General features: G+C 40.7%; 1 long non-coding RNA gene across 2 annotated transcripts in view; it reads right to left on the reverse strand.

The window, feature by feature from the left end:
- LOC132712278 (uncharacterized) overlaps positions 1-7,419 on the reverse strand; it is a 51,030-nt gene extending 43,611 nt beyond the window's left edge. For both annotated transcript variants that reach the window (XR_015731619.1, XR_015731618.1), the window contains exons 1-2: positions 7,335-7,419; positions 4,583-4,746 (exon numbers count right to left, since the gene is read on the reverse strand). This is a non-coding gene — a long non-coding RNA (uncharacterized LOC132712278). The remainder of the gene's footprint in view (positions 1-4,582; positions 4,747-7,334) is intronic.
- Positions 7,420-20,270: the final 12,851 nt, after the last annotated feature.

The raw sequence follows: 20,270 nt of genomic DNA on the forward strand, positions 1-20,270 counted from the left end.
AGCTGTGCAAAGGTTCTCCTAACCACAACTGCCAGCTGTTCAGGAGAACCCCCAGGTTGCGGGTATGTGCAAGATCCTGGCAGATACCACTCCTCAATTAGACCTAAAGGCATGATCCATGCATTTGCATTTTGTTCAAAAGATCCTTACACAGTTCAAAGCATCTCCTGGTAAATGCAAAAATATGAGAAGCATTTGTCCATTAGTAATTCTGGGAATTGAAGTCCATATATCTTAAAGTTGCCAAGCTTGAAAAACACTGGTGTAAACAGTTCTAGGCTTCATCACTCAAACATCAGCAATACAGCTCCAGAAAAACATCAACTCTTTTGACCATTTTATCCTATTGCCTAGTAGGGTCATTAGGAGTTGAATTAGCAAGCCAAGGACCCTATCCGTCTTCTTCTCTCTGCTCTGGTCTTCCCCACTTAAGAGGACAGAAAATATTATCTTTTTTCCTTACTTGCACCTCACTATAGGACAAGCACAAGTATCTGTCCGTGACGTTACCTTCATTCTACCTTTCGCCCATGAGAGTGAGAGTTTTAAATCTACTATGATTATACCTCTTTTAGATATAGGAATTCTCAACTTACGACCACAATTGAGGCCAAAATTCCTCTTCCTAAGTGAGACAGTGATTAAGTGAGTTTTGTCCCATTTTACAACCTTTCTTGCCACAGTTCTTAAGCGAATCACTGCAGTTGTTAAGATAGTAACACAGTTGATAAGTGAATCTGACTTCCCCATTGAACTTTGCTCATCAGAAGGTCGCAAAAGGTGATCATCGGATATGGATCATGGCTACCATCATAACTATGAGTCCGTTGTCAATTTTGACCACATGAGCATGGGGATGCAGGTAGTCCTCGAGTTATAACCACAATTGAGCCCAACATTTATGTTGCTAAGTGAAACATTTGTTAAATGATTTTGCCCCATTTTATGACTTTCCTTGCCAGAGTTGTTAAGTGAATCATTGCATTTGTTAAGTTAGTAGTACGGTTGTTAAGTGAATCTGGATTCCCCATTGATTTTGCTTGTCAGAAGGTCCCAAAAGCTGATCCTGGGACACTGCAATCATCATAAACATGAACCACTTGCCAATCATCTGAATTTTGATCATGTGATACTGCAGCGGTCGTCTTTGTTGCTCTTCTTCATCTACCAACAACATTTTGCAGCTACTATATGCAAAATGCAAGGGAAACTACTTGTTGGAGCTTGAAATAGCATAACAATAAATGAGGGTGGGGGGCAAAAAGAAAATAGCACAAGCCAATATGATATTAAAAGAATTGGACCAAGACCCCTCCCCCAAATGATCCAACTGCCTCATGAAGAAAATGTGAAAAAATCTGGACGTTTCCCATATAAGGGAAGGAACAATAAAAAGCAGAAGCCCTGAATGAAAAGGCTGCTTGTGAAACATCCCCCTTTAGGACTCTGATCTGGTTTTTCTTTTCTTTTTTAAAAAGATATTTGGTGATAACAAAATGGGGTGTAAGAGGAGGGGCCAAGAGATGGGCAAGCAACTTGACTGACCCCATTTCTGATCCAGTTCTGTCATTAGCAATGTTTTTTCCACCAGCTGCTGACTACGAAAGAGGGAGGCTGGAATAGTTAAATAATCATTTTGCTTATCACATTCTGGACACACATAATCAGAACAGCACCAATCAGAGGTGTATCAGATACAGGGGCAAAAGGAGGCAGTATAGGAATCAGCAATGGGAATGGCCAATTTTATGCCCATGTAATTTCTGCCAATTTATGAATGGGTGGAGAGTAGAGTTCACATGCCTTTTTCCAGGAAAGGGAGGAGGAATGGGGGAAATATATGAATGACAATGTCATTATGTGAACACTGTGATCTACATACTTGCATCAGATCCTGGGATGCAAAAAGGTAATTGCAAAGTCTGCTTGATGATGTCACTGTTACTCCGCACCTGTGCAAGCTAATTGGAGCCAAAGCAGAAAAGGAATTTCAGAAGGGACTTGGGGGTCCTGTTGATGCCACCCTAAAGAAGCCGGACTTTTTCCTAACAGCAGTCTCCCAATAAATCACATCTTTGAGTTAAATTTAACAGAATAATAGAGTTGGAAGGGACCTTGGATGTCTTCTAATCTAACCCCCTATACTCGTGATGGTGAACCTGTGGCATGTGGAGCCATTGCTGCGGGCACGCAAGCCATAGCCCTAGGTCAGCTCCACTGCGCATACACACATGCACGCCCTCCCCAGTGGCCCGTTTTTTGTCCCAGGAGGCTTCAGGGAGGCCTGCTAGGGCCAAAACAGGGTGCGGATGGGGGTGTTGCACGCACATGCGCAGGGGAGCGGGGCAACGTGGGGGCATTGCATTATGGGTATGGGCACGTCATGCTTTCAGCATCCGAGGAAAAAAAGGTTAGCCATCACTGCCCTATACCACTCCAGACAAATGACAAGCCTCTTCTTAAAACCCTCCAGTGATGGAGCACCCAACTTCTGAAGGCAAGCCATTCCACTGGTTGATTGTTCTCACTGTCAGGAAATTTCTCCTGTGTTCTAGGTTGCTTCTCTCCTTGATTAGTTTCCATCCATCATTTCTTTCTTGCCTTCTGGTGCTTTGGAAAATAGATTGACCCTCTCTTCTTTGTGACAGCCCCTCAAATATTGGAACATTGCTTTCATGTCATCCCTAGTCCTTCTTTTCATTAGACTAGATACACCCAATTTCTGCAACTATTCGTTGTATGTTAATCTAATCTAATCTTCTTTTTTAAGGATTTTAAGGAAGCAGCAACAAGATGTGACAAGATGGTCAGTGCCTTCTAATTCAATCATGTATTTTATCAAAATGGATTTCCTTTCTTTAATAATAATTTTATTGAAGTTTAAAAATACAAAGATAAAAAATTAAAATAAATTAATAAAAATATGAAAAGTACAAAGAGGAAAAAAGGGAGAGGAAGGGAGAAAATAAATATATTAAAGAAGAAGGATGTATAAATACAAATCAAAATATATTTCCTTAATAAACATCACTCACAGCCTTCTTGAATCTGCAACATTTGTCCTTTAAACATCTTTCTCTACGTACTCCTAAGGGGCTTGGTTTCATTCTCACAGTATGCTTTGTGAAATGAATAGACTGAATGGCTTCTGTGTGCCACCTGTGGCACGCGTGCCATAGGTTCGCCATCACGGGTCTAGTGGTTAAGGCACCAGGCTAGAAAGTAGGAGACCATGAGTTCTAGTCCTGTCTAGTCCTGCATGAAAGTCAGGTTGGTGATCTTGGGTCAGTCCCCCTCTCTCTCTCTCTCAGCCCTACTCACCTCAGAAGGTTGTTGTTGTAGGGAAAATAGGAGGAAGCTGCGTTGGATGTGTTTCCCACTTTTTAAAAAATAATAAAGGCATCTGACAAACAAACAAACATTCAGTGGAGTGCTTCATTGATTGAAAGGGGAAGAAGGAATTTTAAAATCTTCTCCAATTTTTCTTCCAGACAAATTTGTCCTCACACCAGAGTTGGGAGAAATATCCATTTGGTTCAGTTCCAAGCCGGGAAAAAGACACTGGAAACATGGAGGCTAATTGGAAAGATGGTTTAATGGTGAAGCAGAAGCATATGGGTGGTTCTGGGCAGCTGACCACATGGAGTTGAGGGGGGTATTTATAACTTCTCTTGGGCTTTGCACTTGAACTTCCTGTTCAAGAACATGTATTCTATTGGCTGTTGTAGGGGGTCATAGCTAATTTGTAGGTTGTCTGAGTCCCAGATTTGGCTGAGGTTTGGGCTCTCTGAGATGATGTAATGAAGAGGCTTGTGTTCTGAAAGGGTGTTGGGCAATTCCTATTATGGCATAATGGCTTTGTCCTGGAGGGTCATGTCTTAATCCCATCACCTTGAAGCTGAAGGTCTTTTGTCTTGTAGATAGGCTGGCCCAATCTTTCTTAATGGGCACCAAATATCTGCTGGGGGCAGGGAGCTGCTTTCTGTCTTTAAAACATGTTTCTTCTTTTATCATCCAGGGAAATGTAATATTCTGTCTTTTTATTATTTCTCAAAATATTTCATTTTTCTAGGAGAGGGGTGGGTGCTAACTTTCTACACCAGCAATGGCTTCAGTTAGAAATAAAAAGAAAAAGTACAGGCTAAGTAGTAAAAATAAGTTGGTCCAGCTAAGCTTTGTTCCCAACCAGACTGTTTCCCCCCCGCCATGCCTTTTCTCCATAATGCTTTCCAAGAGATGAGAAAGGGAGATGACAGTGAAGCAAAGTTTTCCCATTATGTTTCCATAGAAGGAAGAATGATTAAAATGAGCACAAACCCATCCTCAGTTCTATACGAAAGACACTGAAATGCATTTGGCTGCCCTCATGAAGTGTACAGACTTCATAAGGGCAGCCAAATGTATTTCAGCTCAACCACTTTCTTTGTAAGTAAGAGCCACATTCCCACTACAGCCATCAATTGATTTTTTTTGAAACCCGATATATGCACATTTTTAACCGCATTGTTATACCAGCAGCAGAACAGAAAGTCGTGAAAGCTTTTTCTTTTGCAAACATCAGAAGCCTTAACATTAAGCATACCAAACCAACATCGCTGATGGGATCAGATTGCAGGCGATTCTCCAAACTCCAATGCTGACCAGGGCACAGGGAGGGGGAGGGAGAGAGAGAATTCAGCCCAGAGCGATGCCTCCTTATATGGTCAAGGTTGCAACGTACATCAGAAGCTGGGCAATGTAGAGAATCTGAGGCAGGGGAGATAATCAGAAAGGACAATCTAAGCAAATAAGATTATTAGGATGCATCCTGAGAATATAATTAAAGGTAAAGGTAAAGTTTCCCCTTACACATATGTGCTAGTTGTTCCCGACTCTAGGGGGTGGTGCTCATCTCTGTTTCAAAGCCGAAGAGCCAGTGCTGTCTGAAGATGTCTCCATGGTCATGTGGCTGGCATGACTCAACACCAAAGGCGCACGGAACGCTGTTACCTTCCCACCAAAGGTGGTCCCTATTTTTTCTACTTGCATTTTTTACGTGCTTTCGAACTGCTAGGTTGGCAGGAGCTGGGACAAGTAACAGGAGCTCACCCGTTACGCGGCACTAGGGATTAAAACCGCTGAACTGCCAACCTTTCGATCGACAAGCTCAGTGTCTTAATCACTGAGCCACCACGTCTCTTTGAGAATATAATTAAGAAATGCTATATAGCTTTCAGGGTAACATGTTTACCACATTTGTAATTTATAGTACAATGACCCACAATATGGCTGATGGTGAGTATTATCAGTATTGATTGGATAAGTATGTGAGCAACAACACATATGCTTGCAAAAGTCAAGTCCTGTCCATCTAGCATGCACTTCACCATGATCACATTCATTTATATATTACTTTGACTTGAATAATCTCTGTTTTGCACTACAGTCCCAAGTCTCCTCTTTCAGTTTATAAAAGATCCTGGAAAATACAGCTGAAGATAGTTACAAACACAGAATGTTGGTTTTGTTGTGCAGGTTACACTAAATCTATCATCTATCTAAATCTAAATCTGAGTTACTACACCACAATTTTTATTTAGGTTCATGCCAAAATTTTTCCTTTTCTAGCAACAATTCCAGGGCAGTCAGATGATTGCTATGTTAGCCTTCCTTTGATGGCTGGATTGACTGATTGATTTATTAGGTGCCATCAAGTTGGTGTTGAATCTTAGCAACCTCATAGTATTTTAGATTTTTCTCCAGCACATCTGTCCCAAACCTGATCCTTCAAATCTTCCAGTGATGTAGCTATCACTCTGTAATTGAGCCTATCTACTTTGCTGCTGTCTTCTTTCTCTCCACCTTTCCTAGCATTAGAACCTTCTCCAGAGATCTAGGTCTTCAAATAATGTGTCTAAAATAGGATAATCTCAACTTGGTCATTTGCATTCAATGATCCATTGGTTTTGTTTTCCTGGTTGTCCATGATATTCTCAGGAGTCTTCACCAATAACCAAAGGTCAAAAGCGTCAACACTCTTTCTATCCTGTTCTAACTTTCACTTCCATAGCCTGTCACAGGGAATACCGTTGCCTGTTTTATTCTGGTCTTTATATAGCTTCTTTTCTAGCTGACAATAACTTCAAGGTCATGTAAAAGGCCACTAGGTTTTGCTGCTTAGCTTTAAAAATGTGACAGAAGATGCTTCCCAAAGATCTAGTTCCATTCACATAGACCTTGCTTGCTTTTGTACTTCTCTGCATGTTTGTTTGTCTCTCTTGCCAGCTTCAAAGTTTTGTTTATCTATCTGAAGAACCAACTGCAGTCACATGAATGTATCTGAACCTCAGCTCTGCTTCATGGGTCCCTGAGGAAAGCTCTTAAACTGATGAAGAGTAGCAACAGGGACCCAATACTTTTTTGAAGGTAGCCCTATGGAAGTCTTTCTGACCCTTTCTCAGCTAATTTCTCAGAAAGATAATATATACATACATACATACATACATACATACATACATACATACGTGATTTCACAATGTTATGCTTCATTCACTGTTACTATTTCAATATATAAGGATTATAAAAAATAATCTCATTTTTGCACCCTTGTATTTTATTCATGCCAAAAAGGTGGTCTATTCCAGAATACATCTTTCAATAAGAACCACAACAATATCACAGATTAAATTTCTATTCCCTTTCCCCCATCCCATTGGTTTTTTCCCCCTCCTCTCTCTACAATAAAGCAACTTTCTCATCTTGACCACAAAGCAGGGCCATCCTTCTTAACTAGGCCCAGAGAAAGGAACCTCTACCTCGCTGGTTGCTAGGCAACAGCTCCGTCTTCTGGGAAACTGAGAAATAATATTAGCCTGAGGAGAAACAGTTAAAACCTTGCTGCTCAGCTTCGAGCAAATCTGTGTCAAGACATTCTGCATGTCTCTCCTCCTTTCTTGCATTTGCAAAAATGGTTAAATACAGCCACGTTACCATGATAATGATTCATCACAGGTCCTCTCCCATGCCCACTTGAGATCTTCGCCTCTTCTAGCCTTCTAAGCAGTGGTGGGTTTCAAATTTTTTTTACTACCGGTTCTGTGGGTGTGGCATGGCTTGGTGGGTGTGGCATGGCTTGGTGGGTGTGGCAGGGGAAGGATATTGTAAAATCTCCATTCCCACCCCACTCCAGGGGAAGGCTACTGCAAAATCCCCATTTCCTCCTGATCAGCTGGGACTCGAGATGCAGAGAATAGATGGGGGCGGGGCCAGTCAGAATTTTTACTACTGGTTCTCCGAACTACTCAAAATTTCCGCAACCAGTTCTCCAGAACTGGTCAGAACCTGTTGAAACCCACCTCTGCTTCTAAGGGAGAAGTTAGACATCAGCTGGAGAAACTTTGCCAAGGTCCTCTCTTTGGAGTCACCAAGGAACCATCAGATGAGTCCAATTCAGTCAATCAAGCCAGAAGGTATGTGGTGAAATGACCACTCCCAAGGCAAGACGTGACACACCTCCTAAGTGGACACAACAGAACCAGCTCTGCTCAGGAAGCAGCCTGCTCCTGTGTAGCCCTTTTGACCCAGTATAGCAGCCACTGGCTCTGCAAATCTGAAGACAGAGGTACAGGCAGCTGAAAACAAGTGTTACACTCTTTCTACGTCCATCGGATTTGAGACTGAGTGATGAGACTACAGGCAGTCCTCAATTTACAATCATTCATTTAGTGACCATGCAAAGTTACAACAGCACTGAAAAAAAATTCACTTACAGCTGGTCCTCGCACTTACAACTGTCGCGGCATCCCCACGATGATGTGATTGGCAACCGGCATATATTTACAATATATTTACAGTATATATCCCGGGATCACGATTGCATTTGCAACCTTCTCAGCCATCTGCCAACAAGCAAAGTCAATGGGGGAATCCAGATTCATTTAACAACCATTGCAAAACAGGTTGTAAAATTGACTGCGACTCACTTATCAACTGCCTTACTTAACAACAGAAATTCTGGTCCCAATTGTGCCTTACTTAACAACAGAAATTCTGGTCCCAAAGTTAAGGACTACCTGTAATGTATGCTTTTTGCCTGCTAATTAGGCTGATTCTTGATTATTTAGTTTCTCTGCTCAAAAAGATTTGAACTAATACTCCCTCCTTAGTTTAAGCTCTTGACCTAAAACTACCCCAGGAAGTAACTCAGTCTTGTCTATTATCTGAGAATCAATTTTCACACGTGGATCACCTTTTTTCCATCAAAAAAAAATCTTCATTCTCACAAGAAAAATCCGTGAATAAGCCACTTCCCTTGTTAATGGGAAGCAGGTAAGCAACTTGTAGAGAACAATACCAAAGTATCTGACACCACCACCCCTTTTCAATTCCTCTGGACACCAACTTCTTTCTTCCTTTCCCTTGAATGGTAGGCTGCCGGCCAAAGAATTAATCATTCCTATCAGAAATCTGGGAAGGAGGCTTGAAATTATACTACAAGACACAGTAAATTAAGCCAAGACCTACATATGGTCCCAAAACCACAGGTTGCTCACCCTCTGCACTGCTCCTGAAGAAGGAAACATGACAGATGGACTTGGCCATTGGATCCATTCCACAAACGAGTTAATTTTGTTCTCTCTTGAACAAAAGCTGCCTAAGAGCAGTGAAAACAAGAGAATATGTCCTTAACCAGGTCAGTAGTAATGAAAGACCAAACAAATTAATTTGTAAATCCCGTTGGTTAATGTTTTATTCTTCTCTTGGGGTGTATCCTGGTTGGAAACACAACCTATTTAATTCATTTACTTTTCAATGTATTGTGCAAACCCATAATATGATTAACTGGGTTAATCATGTTGTGTGAACACAGCCAGAGAGAGACAAATTAATTCCCCTTTATTTTTCCTCTTTTAGTTTTGCTGCAGCCATTCAGAATGAGTAATTGTTTTGTGCAGGAAGGAAGAGAGGGCAAGTGCTCTTACGCATGGCTGCACGTGCATTTCTTTTACTGCAGCATGCTTATTATTCCCACAGCTGGCTTTTCATTCTGTCTTTCAAGCTGATTCAGAAGAAAGATGCAAACAAGTAGGAAAAAGGTCTGGATGGTATCAGCTTTTGCAGTCTGTGAGAAAACCCAGCATGGCTTTGTACATTTTCCCCCTAATAAACAAGGTTCAAATTATGTAAGATGCCTTGTGTAAGCAAGAACAAGAAACCTTTATAAGGCAAAGCCAATAAACAGCAATTATGCTGTGACTAGAATTCCTGATGTATTTGGGGTGCCACTTTCCTCAGAAAAGACACCCAGATTGTGTCAGTGTTTATTGAATACTAATTGTAACATATTAGTTTCTGGTATCCTAGTTGAGCAAAGCTGGCTTGAATGCTCTTCTTTCAAACTCATAAAATCAAATAATTTGATTTTATTTTAAGCCATCAAGTCCAGCAATCTTTTCAATGTAGGAACCAGTTTAAAATATCTCCGACAGATTGTTTTCTTCATATTATAAAGTACTCATCTCAGATGCACTGCTTCTTATTTTGCTTTGATATAATTTTCTTTTGTAAAAGTCCAATTCAGCTTCTTCTTGAAGCAAAACATCTTCAAGGAGAAACAAAGTCCAGGTGCCTTTTGAAAAAGTATCTTTGGGACATCCATGACCTGATGAATAGCCATAAACTTCTGTAAAAGTGTATTTTCTTAAAATATAGGATCGTCTTCCTTGATTCATGCTACTTTCCTCTTCAAACCTTTCAGATTTTGTTAAAGTTATCCAGTGGGTCATGCACATTTTATGACCTTTTTTGCTGCAGTTGTTAAATAAATCAGGCAGTTGTTAGCAAATCTGGTTTCCCTTATTGGTTTTTCATGTTGGAAGGTGGCTGAGAAGAATATAGATGATACCCATGACCATAGAATGCTGCCACTATCATAAATACATGCTGATTCCCAAGCACACAAATCATAGGGATCCTGTGACAGTCAAAAGTGCAGGGACCAGTTGTAAGTCAATTTCTTCAGTCCTGTTGTAACTTCTAATAGTTGCTAAACAAATAGTCAAGGATTACGTTTATGGAGAAATGTGATTTTAAAAAATCAGGGAGAGAGATAGATGGAGAGACATTATTTGAAGAGGAGATATCTATAGAAAAACGGAGGAAGAAGATTCAGCATCACCTGCTTGGTTAGATTATTCTATGGCTTCCTATTTTTTCCAGCATCCGCTTTCCACCTGACCTGTTGGAAAAAGATTCAGAGACTCTGCAACAGATGGTAAAATCTTTGAATAAATCAGAGCAATCTTAAGAGACTTTTCCCCTGCTCTGCTTCTGTGTAATGGTCTGTGAAAATAACCTTGGGAGACAGGAGAAAGAACTCAGCCTAGACAAACGGTCTGATAAACAAAATCTGAGTCCAAAGGAGAGATGGGGGTAGAGAAGTAATCTTCAGGTGGGACTCTCCCTAATTCTCTGGAACATAAAGGCAGGTGGAAGGGGGGAATGCTTTCAGACTTTAATCTTACAGAAAAGATGTTATTAGTACTCATTGTTTTAGTTTCCTCTCTGGACTACCTCAATGCAGAGGTGGGTTTCAGCAGGTTCTGACCAGTTCTGGAGAACTGGTAGCAGAAATTTTGAGTAGTTCAGAGAACCAGTAGTAAAAATCCTGACTGGTCCTGCCCCTATCTATTCTCTGCCTCCCAAGTCCCAGCTGATCAGGAGGAAATGGGGATTTTGCAGTAGCCTTCCCCTGGAATTGGGAGGGAATGGAGATTTTACAGTATCCTTCCCCAGCCACGCCCACCAAGCCATGTCACACCCACAGAACCAGTAGTAAAAAAATTTGAAACCCACCGCTGCCTCAATGGGTTGACATTCTGTCTCTTCTCCATTTTCTCTTCCCTCCTTATATCAGTGGTGATTTGTTTTGTAAAGATTTATAACCTTCATACAGAAATCAATTAATCCATTGACCTTTCAGCAAAGAAATGGGGGGGGGGAGAAACTTGGTCTGATTCGAAAGTCTCATGCAAAGAAAAACTTGAAGGGCCCTAATCTGGATGGCTACAGCATGACTACATCAGGTAATTTACTTTTGGTGACACTGATAAGTTCTGAGGACATGAAATGAATGGTCCTTAATCAGTGGGCAGAAGACTGTTAGGAAATGGTCATGAATGAAAACGCAAGATAGTGAACTGATCCAGCTTCATTCAGACTAAGCATAACAGTTTCGCCTCTGTTGAAGAAAGCAAGTGAAGGGGAAGAGCACACCATCTCTCTGGGAAACTATCTACACTGCACAACCGAAGTTACTGTTATTTATCCTAACACCCACACAGGCTCCCTTCCTATGACTTAAATTAATTACTGGATGTCTTGCATTAAATAAATAGATTTTTAACCACCTTCCCTATGACCTTTGAAGAGTGTTATCACATCACTCCTGAATCTTCTCTTCAGAAGGCAAAACAGTCCCAATTCCTTCACTCCTTTTGTGTTGCTGTTTCCTTCTTAAAATCTAACAATCTGCAGCAATGGTCAAGGTCATGTTTAAACAACATAGAATACAGCGAAATGGATACTACAACTTGTCCAAATTAGGACCAGAATTACTATGCAAGGCATAGGATTTCACACCCTTTCTTTCCACAGTTGCTAAGCAAATCACGGTAGTTGTGAAGTGAATCATGCAATCGTGAATAGAATAGAATAGAATAGAATAGAATAGAATAGAATAGAATAGAATAGAATAGAATAGAATAGAATAGAATAGGAGTTGGAAGGGACCTTGGAGGTCTTCTAATCCAACCCCCTGCCCAGGCAGGAAACCCTACACCACTTCAGACAAATGGTTATCCAACATCTTCTTAAAAATTTCCAGTGTTGGAGCATTCACAACTTCTGCTTGTTGTTCCACTTATTAATTGTTTTAACTGTCAGGAAATTTCTCCTTAGTTCTAAGTTGCTTCTCTCCTTGATTAGTTTCCACTCATTGCTTCTTGTTCTAAGCATCTCAGGTGCTTTGGAGAATAGTTAAGCAAATCTGGCTTCCCCCATTGACTTTGCTTGTTGGAAACCAGATGGGAAGGTCACAAATGGTGATCACAGGACCCTGAGATGCTGCAACTGGTATAAATACACTATAAATTGGTTGCTAAGTGCCCACATTTTGATAATGTGACCATGGAGATACCTCAATGGTTGTAAGTGCAAGGACTGGTTGTCTTTTTTTTAAAGCCAATTGTAACTTTGGTCACTAAACAAATGGTTGTAGTTAAAGACTACCGTCTGTTGACACAACCTAAAATTGTATTTGCCTGTTTTTTTGCAGCCACTTCATATTACTGACTCATATTTATTTGCAGCCAACTACTGTTTCATGTTTTTTTCCCCACGAACACAGGTAATTGACTTACGACCACAATTGAATGTAGGTTTTGCCTTATTTTACCACCTTTTTGCCACAGTTCTTAAGTGAATCACTGCAGTTGTTAAGTTAGTAACATTAATATTAACAATAAGTTAATATTAACAATAAATTAATATTAATATTATTAATTAATAATAAATAATATTAAAATAATATTAATATTAATATTAACAATAAGTTAATATTAACAATAAGTTAAGAAAATCTAGCTTCCCCATTGATTTTGCTTGCCAGGTCACAAAAGATGATCATCACATGACCCTGGGGAACTGCAACACATGCCAGATGCCCAGCATCCAAATTTTGATCACATGATCATGGTGATAATACAACGGTCCTAAGTCACTTTTTTCAGTGCTATTGTAACTTTGAACAGTCACTAAACAAATGGTTGTAAGTCGAAGACTACCCATATTCTTGTGAGATCTGATTTCCCCTATTCTCTTGCAGTAGATAAGATTTCTGATTCATATCTTGTAGCTGCTGTATTTTGGGGAAAAAATGCTGTAAATGAAGCACTGGTGCAACCAAAGGAAAAATACTTTATAAACTAGGACAATGACCTCGTTTTCCATTTGTTGGTTTTTCTTTTGTCTCTTGAGTTTTCTGGTGCATTCTTTATAGCAGCTGCAAAGGAATGCATTTTCTCAGCAACAATATATTGTGTCCTCAATCTACTCTTTGGCACAAGCTTTCAATGATTGAAATCTATCAGCTTAGTAAAAATCCATGCAGGTCACCCTACATGAAAAGGATGTGTATTTCAAAAATCTTAAAATCTGTAGCTGTGTCATTTTGGGTCTCTTTTTGTAGCATTAGAGAAGTAGGGACAATACAATAAAGCTGTGTTTGGGAAACATAATAGGATACAATGTGGTTGACTTTGTGACTCAATTCATCAGGATGTCATCTGAATATAGCTACTGGCAGTATGATAAGATTTTGGTTCAGTATATTATGAAACCTAGCCAATTAGTTCTGTAAATTAACATGGTTTTGCTAGCCATGGTATAGCCTGTTCTATAAAGATATGTCCTAAAATCTATTCAGAGCATATTTCACATCCTATAACCAAGACATCATAGAACGGGCTGAGATCTCAACATCTAGAAATGAGATACAAGAATTCATAAAATTTGTGGGGGGGAAACTGTCATTTTTTCTCCCAGCTTTGTCAGGATAGATGCTGGGAGAATTACTAATAAGCTATTTGTCGTACTAAAATTTTAGGCGCTTAGTTATTTAATGGCTTAATTAATGCAGACCAAATGTTTCCAGATGGTCCAGACCAGGAGTTGTAGAAGCTGTCTCCTCTATGGAGAAATTAATGCACTGAAGGGCCAGAATAACTATAGCAATCTCACCAGATCCAGCTTTCAGTTTGCTCGCCTCCCTTTCCGCCCTCCATCAATCTGTTCTTGCAAAAACAGACTTCTCTGCAGTACTAACATATTTCGAAACCGACAACGAAGGATTGGTGAGAAAAGACATTCCTCTTTTGTACAAGGGGCACTCGTTCTCTTTTGGGTGAATCCATTTGGTGTTTTCAGCAAGTGCTTTTGGATCTGCCCACAAAATGGCTGTCAGAATGAGCATAGCCAAACGTGAAGAACACATTTCCCAAAAGGCAAATTGGTGAGATGGCTCGTTCACTTTTTCTACTCCTGCAACTCCCTGGAGTAGTCCCCAACTGCTCCCCATCATCTCTATCTTACCTTTCTCCTGTTTTCTGATCAGGACACAATCCCAGTTAAAGCTCCAATTGGCACATCTACTACGTTATTCCTGAATGAATTAATTTTCTAAAGAATGCATATATGTGTTATATGTTGGAGCTCTGTAGCATAGGCAGAGCCTCTCGCTAGAAGATCCAACACTCAATCAATCAATCAGAATAGAGCTGGAAGGGACCTTGGAGGTCTTCTAGTCAAACCCCCTGCTCAAGCAGGAAACCCTATACAATTTCAGACAAATGACTGTCTTGTCTCTTCTTAAAAACTTCAGTGATGAAGCACCCACAACTTCTGAATGCAAGCTGTTCCACTGGTTAATTGTTCTGGTTAGGAAGTTTCTCCTTAATTCCAGGTTGCTTCTCTCCTTGATTAGTTTCCATCCATCGTTTCTTGTCTTGCCTTCTAGTGCTTTGGAAAATAAGTTGATCCCCTCGTCTTTGTGGCAGTCCCTCGAATACTGCTCTCATGTCACCCTTAGTCTTTCTTTTCTCTACTCTACCATGCCCAGTTCCTGCAACCGTTCTTCATATGTTTTAGTCTCCAGGCCTTTAATCGTCTTAGTTGCTGTTCTCTGCATTTTTTCCAAAGTCTCAACATCTTTTCTGTAATGTGGTGATCAAAACTGGATGCTGTATTCCAGGTGTGATCTTACTAAGGTTTTATGAAGCGGTACTAATACTTCACATCGTTTTGATTCTATACCTCTGTTTATACAAAGACTCTCACAGACTATTCGGGTATTTTGGTTTTAACCACAATTTCCAGCACCCGTTGCTTTCTGACTGATCACTCTTAGATTTTTTTATGCCACAATTCCAGGTTGGTCATGCCAAACTCAATATGTGGTCAAAGATGAACTATATTAAGGGAATGGGACAGTCTTCAAGAATTACATTTCCATAGACGCATAGGAGATGTTCTCAGCCCAATATATTATTGTGACTAGGTCTGCTATCTGGAATCAGGCTGGATAGCATTCATAGAACTCTCCAGAGATGCTGGGGTTTTGAATCTTTAAATGGGCTTACAGTTTAGGAAATGGCAATTTAATGTTTAGGAAAACAATATTTCTATTTTTTCCCCATTTTAACAACAGCTTGAGATATAGAAATCTTCCTGTGTTGCAGCAAGTGCTTCTCCGCATGGTTTTAGCAACCACATGGAAAACCACAATCTTCAAAGTAGCTATATTTTTGTTCATAAATCAAATAAGGGCAAGCAACAGGGAAAGAGAGAGAAGCCAAGCCAAGTACTTATGCTAAAGTATTCAGAACAAATGTTCTTAGTTTTAAGAAGAATCTTCATCCATAAATTATAGGTTCTAACCAGATGGTCTGGCCAAAGAGCTGAAGAATCCAAGGCAGGCAAAGCAACAAGAGGGTCAAAATCCAAGTTCAGCATTGATGTCCCCCACCCCAAGATTGAGGTGCCCTTAAGTTGGAGCTCGGTATTTTGTTTTGAGTTCTTGTGGGTCCTACCTACCCATCTTGACTGATTAGTCAAGAGAGTAAAGTATTGCGGGGGTCCTTGGCGCTCTCTGATCTTGGTTGTTTTCTTGTAAATGTTTCATTACCAAACTAGGTGATATCATCAGTGCTAGTAGGGAGTGAGGTTTGCTCTCCTTTTATATACTAGTGGCTTGCCCTGTGTTGGTGGGAATGGTCTTGGTGGTTCCTTTTTGGTAATGAAACTTCTGCAAGAAAACAACCAAGCGTCAGAAAGCACCAAGGACTCCACAGTTCAACCTTGAGCTACAAATATTCCATCAGATGAAAAGTACTATATACTTCCACTTCTGACTGGTCAAGGCCTATACAGTACGTGATCTGTTGTCATGACTCTAGCTTGTGATTGGTCATTCTTCAATCCACTTGTAGTATTTATGTCTATCCTGATAAAGTTTTAGATCCATCTTCTTGGTCACAATTATTCCAATCCATCACTTCTGGTTCCTCTAACAGGTTCTGATAAATTGTTATTTTTGACTTTGCCTCCCACTTTTGAAGTTATTTTTCAAGTTAGATTTGCATAAAAGCAGATTACTCTTGCTAAGCTAAATTGAGTAAATAAACTAAGTGCAACAAAGGCCTATAGGCTCTCTGTGTAATAGCTGAAGCCTGAACCAATGTCAAATTTCCATTTTTGTTCCCAATCCTTCACCCTACTTCCTACATATAAAGCAATGCAAAGCAATAATTAATGGAAAATAATCAACAACACAAAAGTTCAAAAACATAACTATCTTTTGCATACAGGTAGTTCTCGACTTACAACTACAATTGAGCCCAAAATTTCTGTTGTTATGTGAGGTATTTGTTAAATGAATTTTGCCCCATTTTATGCCCTTTATTGCCACAGTTGTTAAATGAATCACTGTAGTTAGTAAGTTAGTAACCTGGTTTTAAAGTGAATCTGGCTTCCTTATTCACTTTGCTTGTTAAAAAGTCGCAAAAGGGGATCATCTGCCTTTGGGACACAGCAACAGTCATAAATATGAACCAGTTGTCAAGCATCTGAATTTTGATCACATGATCTGCAAAGGTCGTAACTGTGAAAAACAGTCATAAGTCACACTTTTCAGCACCGTTGTAACTTTGAACAGTCATTAAATGAACTATTGTAAATCGAGCACTACCTATATTATGGGAGTATATCTGGTACCCCAAATCTGATGCTTTGGCTTTGTAGCATAGTACCAGTAGCTTTCTATCAAAAATAGAAACAGTTGGAACCTGATGAGCAATAAAGGTGACACAAAAATTACATTGTGCCTCTTTGCTGTACCTCTAGTGAAGTCTAAACCTTCCCAGTTTGGTGCTCTACTTAATGTCATATTTTGGGGAAAAAAATCATATGGAGTTCATCACTCAAATGAAGATATCCTTTTTACATTCAGCAAAAACAATTACACAAATACTTACTGTATCCTATCAATCACTTTTCCCCCCACCTTTAACTTCACCCATAGTTCACATTTCCCATGCTTCAGGGTTTGCTGCAGGGAAATCTGCAGGATGTGGTCAAAAAAGTCAAAATGGTGCTTGTAATGGTGCAGCCAGCCTGGACTTTTAACTTTTTTGACCGTACCATGCAGATTCCCCTGGTTTTGTGACTGCTTCTAAATCTCCACTCAAACCAAAGTTGCGTGAGAATCAACATGCCTGAGTCACAGGAGTGTTTCTTACAACTATCCGAGAGCTCTGATGGATGCTTGCTTCTGAGGAAATGGCAAAAAACAGCCCTAAGAGCAGAGGTGGCCTCTATGGCAACTCTATGACCTGTGGAATCAACTCCCAGAATTCCTTGGAATTGGCTCAGGAATTCTGGGAATTGAAGTCTACAGATCATAAAGTTGCCATAATTCCCCAACCCTGAGGTCTCCATTAAAACAAGTTTTTTTTTTTTTTAAATTCTAATAACAAGTGATAGCAGAGCTGTAACCTTGGATCCCTTCTACATTTTCTTCTTAGGTTCTAAGGTTGTTTTCCTTCCTCCTCTCTTCTGCCAGCCATTTCTCTCTCCCTCTCTTCCTCTCTCTTCCTCTCCAGCTTATTTTGTTTTCCACCCTCTCTTTACCTGGATAGGATCTACTTCCTCATTCTGCTCATCTCTTCCTTTTGACAAGTCCCCATGTCTTCAACTCCTCCACAGCCCGTCCTTAAAAATAGGCTTAGGTTGTCCTTAATTGTTCCGGTGGTGAATGATCCCCCCCCCACTTTAAGTCAGCTGCATCATATGACAGTTCCGACATATGCCAAGGCTGACACACTTTGGAATAAAAGCGCCGTTGACGAGCCCTTGGGGGAACTGACTATTCTGAGCCGGTGCTGGCAGTCTCCCAACCTCCAGTGGGTCTCCTACTGGTGCCAGCAATGTTCTTCTCCTTCTCCATTAGGCATAGAATAACTTTATTGTCACTTTGAATTGTACACTCATTGGCCTACATTAAAATGAAATTTCCTTGCACACCGCTCTCAAAAGGGTCATTCTGGCCTTGGCTAGCAAATTTCTTACACCTATGTGGATGATACTTAAAAGCCTGCCTCCCTCCCCCCACCCCCATAGCACTTTTACTGCACTGAGGATAGGATGAATGCTATAATCCAAGTCCAGGGGTCCCCAAACTTGACAGCTTTAAGACTTGTGGACTTCAACTCCCAGAATTCTCCAGCCAGCATAGCTGACTGGAGAATTCTGGGAGTTGAAGTCCACAAGTCTTAAAGCTGCCAAGTTTGGGGACCTCTATCCTAGACTTTGCATTGCAAACTTATGCCAAACCTATCACACTGCAAGCACCTCACAGGTTGTCTTTCTCATCTGAGCCGCAGAAGGCCCTTGGCTCATGCTCAGAGGGTCCCGCTCGCGCAATGACACAGCAGCATTGCAAATGCTGGGGAATAAAACGCAGGTTTGGGCAAACTTGCAACTTCCCAATACTAGCATCCCGGTCTTTCATTTATTTTTATTTTTATTTTTATTTTTATTATTATTATTATTATTATTATTATTATTATTATTATTATTATTATTATTATTATTATATTGTTATTATTTTCCCCAGAGGCTACGAGCAGCACAAGCCGAGCTTCGCAGTCCTTCAACGAAGCCGATTCCGCATCGCGCTTCAATGCACAATGGGCATCCCGCGGCCCCGCCGGGCTTTGCAAAGAGCGCGCAGCCGAAGCGCGTTGCCCGCAGGAAACGTTTCCCTCCTCCCCCGCCCAGCTGGGGGAAGATCCGCCCCCTCACTTTGCTTTGGCCTTAGCAACAGGCCGGGGATTTGACAGGCCGCTGCATTTCCCTCTGCCTCATTGGCTGCGAGGGCTGGGCAGGGATTGGCCGAGCGTTTTTGTGGGTGGGTGGGTGAGCGTGTGGGCGCGCGCTCCCCTCCCCGCGTGAGCACACACACCCCTGGGAGTTGCATCAGGTCGGGGACAAAGGGTGTGTGGGAGGGAGGCAAGCGTGTTGCGGTGATGTTGTACTGGGTAGTACAATATCCTAACGGAAGGAGAGCCCGCTCTTTGTCCATTACACAGGGAGATGAATAAGCAGGATGCAGCTTGCACACAAACACACAAAACCAGGCAAGATAGACGGCCTGGTGTAAATCCAGTGGATTTGTCCACCCAATGCATTTTAATCAGGTCAGAGCTGGCTTCAGAGCTCTCTCTCTCTCTATATATATATATTCCCATATATTTGTTTTCGTAGACATATATATATGGGAAAATATATATGGGAATATAGACTGCTCAAAAAAATAAAGGGAACACAAGCAGAAGACATCCGAGATCTGAATGAATGAAATAGCCTTATTAAATACTTTGTTCTTTACATACAGTAGCTTTGTGTTCCCTTTAGTTGTTTGAGCAGTGTATAAATTACTGTATGTAAAGAACAAAGTATTTAATAAGGCTATTTCATTCATTCAGATCTCGGATGTCTTCTGCTTGTGTTCCCTTTAATGTTCATGATAATAACAACAACTCTTGGTGTTTGCAAACTGATCAGGAGTGAAGACAGAGTTGGGATGATCCAGGGGGTAAAACCCTTCGGCCTAGCCATAGCACCTTTTTTTTTTTTAGGCAAGGCCCAATACAAAAAGACTTCTTCCCACCTGTAACACAATCCTAATTCAGCCACCTGGTTTCATGTATCTGTTAGGTTGGAGGTTGAAAAAGGTTGGATTTTTTTTGTGAGCGTCCTGAGAGTAGTTCCTAATCGGATCAATACTGAAGCAGGTTTTAAAACAAAGATGTATGTCTAGTTAAGAGGCCTAGTGCCCGAGGAACTGCATTCCACCAGAAGAATCCCAAAAGTGTCTGCTCTATACTAATGCAAGAGAAGAAAGGCAAAACCTCAGTTTAGCAACCTGAGAGAAGGGGAGTAGATCCTTAACTCTCTTAACTACACCCTACTGCCTCCTGGTGGTCAGTACATCATGAGGTGCAGAAAAGTCAAGAGCCATTGGATTTGCACCCCCAACAGTATCAAAAACCAGATGTGAGCTTCTTGTGTGGACGTGAATAACTAGACGTTTACCCATTGGGAGTTTTATAGAGTCCATTTCCAATGATCATGATTAGCAGCTCTTGACGTTTGTGGTGGTGGCTTATCACCTATTG

This window comes from Pantherophis guttatus, chromosome 1, assembly GCF_059756535.1.
Source record: "Pantherophis guttatus breed Tessera chromosome 1, ASM5975653v1, whole genome shotgun sequence".
Taxonomy (NCBI): Eukaryota; Metazoa; Chordata; class Lepidosauria; order Squamata; family Colubridae; genus Pantherophis; species Pantherophis guttatus.